The following is a 5,622-nucleotide window of genomic DNA, read 5'->3' on the forward strand; positions in this document are numbered from 1 at the left end:
ATGTTTTAGGAGAAATCAGAGGAGAGAGTGCGCCAGAGCATATACGCATAATTACTTTTGGCGGCGTCCAAAAATAATTCCAGGCTTTTTAAGGACTTTTCTGCAAAAAGGAGGATTCAAAATGCGCCAACCAATGAGAGAGCGACACGTCATTGCGTGTTTAAAAACGAAACTAATAAATAAATCAATTTTAAATCCAATGGATTAAATTGGTTTAAAATTGATTTATTAATAACTTTTGATCCTGAAGTCCGATTGAGATGATTTGTTTATGGATTTGTTCGTCTTGATCCCCTCTTTCTATCTGTACGGTTAGATCATTCATATCTAGCCTACATTGATAGATAAATATTAAGTACTAAACGGGGGTAAAATGGTGATTTTTACCCTATAACCTAAGTATAAAAGCTAAATTTTGAGAGGTGGAGCTCATTCTGGATGGTGCTCTATCACAGCTGCAAGACAGGGAGGAGCTCTAGCTTGGATCAAGTTATCTGGTACTTTTTTTCCTTTATTGTATTTGAACTTTTATGCATTTTGAATGAATTAGGTTAAGTTGTTTGTTTCTTCATCTCTATTCTGATCTGAACTTCTAAATCGCTTGGCTTGAGCGGCATGTACAAGCCCTGATTAGGATTGAGAGGAGAAATTGAGGGATTTACCTTGGCATTCAATTGCACTCCAAAAGAAAACTCTAAAAATTTTTGTTTTAATTCTTAGGAGATTAAGATTTCCCTTTTTATTTCTGATTTAGCAAATTCTCAAAACCAACCAAAACTTAAATCAAAAATTTCTTCCAACCTCTCTAATTGAATTCTTTGATCCATCCAATTGTATCAATTAATTCAATCTAGAGCCCACATTTCTTCTTTTCATCTCATCTCTTCTACCCCCCTCTCTAAATTCTCACCTAATTAGGGTGACTTGATCCTCATTGAAGATCAAATTCACTCTAATTAGGATCTAAAACACCAAAAATAAAATCAAATTGAAATTCCTACTTGCCTCCCTTGGACGACACTCATACTTATCACTATACATATTAAGTAGAGTTTTATAAATTTTATTGCATAAGCCAAAAATTCACAACGACAAGGGCTAAAAATTTTGCGTAATTTTCACCCCTATTTTTGGCTTATCACCTTTCTTTCACCCCTCCGCCCAACCATTGCCTTGAACCCTCATCACCCAGCCTTCCTTCGACCCCGTCCGACATCCTTGTCTCTGCCAGCCCGTGAAACCCACGCCAAACGCGCCGCGCGCCGCACCCCCCCCCTTCCCCCGCAGTCGCATTCTGCCCCAAGTCGCTGCCCGCGACGCGCTAACGACCCACGCCGCGCCGTGATCCCGCATTCCCCCTGCAAGGCCGCGCCGCGCCGTGGCACCGCGGCATCACCGCGAGGACACGATCGCGCCGCAGCCTCGCGATTGCATCGCGGCGCGTCCCGCCCCGCAGGCCCGCGACCGCGCCGCAGGACCACGCCCGCGTCGTGGCCCGCGACCGCGCCACGCTCAGTCCCACAGCGCTGCGCCCCTCTGTCCTTCTCGGGGTTGCGAATTCCCGTGTCTCCGACACCGGTGGTCCGTCGCCTTCGGCTGCCCTTGGACCGTCTCCTTGACTCCTTCTGCTGCGACGTGCACCAAGCTCGCACCGGACGCCGGCAGACCATATCTCGTCTCCGAGCCCTCCGCTACGCCGCAATTTGGGGATGCCATTGACTAAGTGCTTATCAGGTCAGCTCGTCTCCTCTCCGTCCTTAACCGGTATTATTACCTGTTCCAGTGCCGTCGTCCACTATCGCGTCCTCTGCCGCAATTCTTCAAGTGACATTGGAATAGGAATAGCCACTGTTGACGAGAGCAAGACTTTTCTTGAGGTAAACGGTTTGTCATTCGATTTTTAAATTCCGAACTTACCAGGGCCGTCAGACGCCCCTCTCGTCTAGACGTCTAGTAGATTCCGAGGGTCATTGGGAGTTTGGTCCTTGGATCAATCTTCTCGGGTGATCGTCCCGATCTACGTCATTGTCTCTTGAACTCTTATCTCACTCGTTCATCGTGCATTATTTTGGATATCACCTCATACACTGCATCATCACTTCCTGTGACGTGAAGCGCGCCGCTCGATCCCGGCCGACAGCGTTTCGCATCAGATAGTTGACCAGGCCCTAAGTTATCAAAGGAGCATTATGTAGAGTAAGGACTTTTACGTACATAGTAGCTGATGACGACAAAGTGATGTATCATGATGGTCAGAATCAAAACCTCGTGTTACGTCCGGTAGGTAAACTCTAAACGCAATTTTATGGATGGATTTAAAAGTTTGGTTTCGGGAACTCGTAACGATAAACATGTTAATCATCGATGAGATGAACCGTAAATCAGCAAACAACACACGACGAATTTTATCATGATCAAGCTCCTAATAACCGTGTGAGCAGATTGAAAGTTGACGAGTGAGGAATGCCCTCATCCACGAGTGTCGACACCGTCTTCGTAGATGATCATATTCGATACTGACAATAAAGTCCCCAACACACAAATATGGTGGGTACTTCCTAGATTTCACGTGATAATTCACTTAGAGGCAATGAGAAATTTAGAGAAAGGCACTGAGAGAAGTAAGTAACACTGAAAGTGGAAGGGAGTAGATATGTAGACCTGACAACCGGCGTATGACGGAGAGCACGGTTGTCACAGATTTAGAGGATCAAGATCAGGCCGAATTCAACTTGATGCAATGGAATCATCTCCAGTCGGATGGGAAGCACCCAATGTCGGCATAGGGAGGAATAGAGACTTTTGGGGCCTCCAGTGTAGATGGAATGCACAACACCCTCAACAAGAAACGGTAGTTCAGCAGGACTGCAATAAGCTCTTGATTCATGCTTGAAGAGAATTTGAGGCTTCAGCACAGACTGTCCACCAGGACCATCCTTGGCATAGAAGAAATAACAACGCCATAGCCGGCGCAAGAAAATCCAGGATGGTTGAGCAACGACAATGGGCAGCGTGATTATCACCGGCGAGTCACAAAGAAGTCCGAGGAGAGAAATTTTTTCTTCTTGCTGTGCAATATCAGCAGCTGGTGAATCAATAAAATGCTCAGAAAGCTCTCACACAATGGTATGATTGACGGTGATGGAGCGGTGGCACCGCGTGATGCAACGCCAGAAATTGGCAAGGCAGAAATGTCAGGGATCAAATGGCCGCCGAAAGCCACAGATCAACTCAGGCAACACCAATGGAAATTCAGGAGGGTACATGATTCTGATCGACTTAGATGGCCGGGAATTTGATCCAGGTAGTGACCACGGTTCTTCTCTGATTTTATTGTTGTTCAATTTCTCCAACGATCTATTCTTCCTCTTTGATGCGTTCTTCTTCTTTCAGAAAACAAGCACCATGTAGAACGATGAACTACACAAAGGAAACTTTCAACCTACAACATGATCTGGAATTTTCACGAATGACTTCTTTTCCCACGTCCACCCTTCCTCCTTCCTATAGAGAGGAAGTAGTGATCGGGGGAGTCCCCATTGGGCTCCCGTTTAAGGGGAAAGTGACGTAGGACGACTAAGGAATGGATGATTGGAGTACGGGGAAGGTTATGGATGGATGGACGATGGCGGATGGGTTGGGTACAGAAGGGATAAAACAGCCCACAAAAATACACATGGTCGGATTTGGACTTTAAAACTGATGAAAAACTGGTGGTGTAGCTCCAACCCTTGTCGAGGGCGGGAGTACTGTCTTTACCCACCGCGATGATGCCAAAGCACCGAAATCAATACCCAAATTTGCGTCGCGAAGGAGACTCTCGAAAGAAAGGGAGAAAGTGAGGAAATCCAAACCAAATCTAATCCGACGGCGGTGGACACTTCTCGTAGAATACTGGACGAAGAGCACGGCGACACCAAAAAGTTCAGGTGTACCTTGGCATCGTAGTGCGTGAAGAGGCTGCGGGGAATTCTGATTCGTGACAAGACTGGACGATTCCAGGCGTTGACCGGCCCACTAGACGAGAAGATCTGGACGTTACGGGCATTGAGCGGCCCTAGCAAGGGGCCAGCTTACGGGACAGGCGTCTCTCTGACCTGATAACTAGTATCGCCTCCCCGCCCAGCTCTATTAGCAGGCCCCTTCTTTTGCAAAACTTTAAAAGGTATCTCATGGCCAAATTTTGATTAAAGCGTTCTCTACCATAGAATTCGGCCTTCGGGGTCAATCCGGCGGCTTCTATGAGGAAGGCGGCGCAAAGGAGGCTCGAGGGCTTGTTAAGGAATGAGGCGTTTTGTGCTTCAGAGGGTGGAGTGTGTGTGCGTGGGGCGTCGTTGGCAAGACGATTGATGTGCACTACGACAGGGTGTCGCGGATCCAATTGCGCGGTCAGTTGGCGGGAGGTCAAGGGTTGAGTCACCCCCTTACAAGGTTCGGGGCAGCGCCTCGAAACCTAAACGGTATGCGCTGCGGTAAGAAGCTTCGAGGGCATCTGGAAGCGCGGGTGAAGGGCACGCAGCGTGCGCAGGCGGCCTTGGGGCGGATGGCCCAGGGCGGCCCTGGGCGGGCGGCCTGGGGCGATCCCTGGGCGGGCGGCCTGGGGTGGCCTTGGGCGGCCGTGCGTGGGCGGCCTGGGGCGGCCCTGGGTGGGCAGCCTGGGGTGGCCTAGGGTGGCACTGGGCGAGCAGCCTGGGGCGGCCTTGGGCGGCCCTGCGTGGACGGCCTGGGGTGGTCCTAGGTGGGCAGCCTGGGACGACCCCGGGCGGGCGTGGGCGGGCAGCCTAGGGCTGTCCTGGCCGAGCAGCGATGGCGAGAAGGGAGCAGAGGTAGTCGGTGATGCGAGGCAGCGACGGCAGCGGCAGCGATGGAGATCAGAGATAGCGAGAAGGAGGGTAGGGTTGGGGCAAGCACTACAAGTAGAGAAAGATAACTCAATTCTTGAAATAAACTTGCCTAAGTGTATTCTTGAAAACAATGGCCTATATATACAAGCCTTGGAGGAAAGAGAAAATGATGAGAAATTAGAGACGAGAAATTAAAGACGTGCTTCATGTCACGCCAAAGGACAGTTGTTGATCTGCCTCTTGCAACGTGACATGACACACGTAGGGACGTGCGCGGCTGGAGACGTGCGTGACGATGGTTGCAGCGTGTCCGAGGCAGAGACGTTGACTTTGGTTGACTTCGCCGTTGAGTCCGTAGCGAGAGTGCTGACTTCGGTTGGCCGTATCGACACGTCTGATGGTGATGTGTTGGCGTCCTCTCCATCATAAAGCCTATTGGGCTTCCCCTTAGGGGGAGAGGAAGCCCAATATGGATTTCCTCCCCCTAAGATGATAGCTAAATCACCATTAAAAACTGAAAACATAAGTAGGAGGCCGGCACTCGCGCAGGAGGGGCCTCTGACAATTCCAAATAACAAAGAAAAAGACGTATCGGCATGCTCCAAGATGATACGACTATTGCTTCAAGGTTGATAGTGGAAGTGTTGGTTCTTCACGTCCGCTCATGCTTTACGACGTTGCTGGCGATGGATCGGGGCGTGATCGACTAGATGGTGCTTCATCACAAAGGTTTCATGATAAAGTTAATAGACTCCTTTCTAGTGATTGGGTTGATCAT

Source organism: Wolffia australiana, chromosome 7 (assembly GCF_029677425.1).
Source record: "Wolffia australiana isolate 7733 chromosome 7, ASM2967742v1".
NCBI lineage: Eukaryota > Viridiplantae > Streptophyta > Magnoliopsida > Alismatales > Araceae > Wolffia > Wolffia australiana.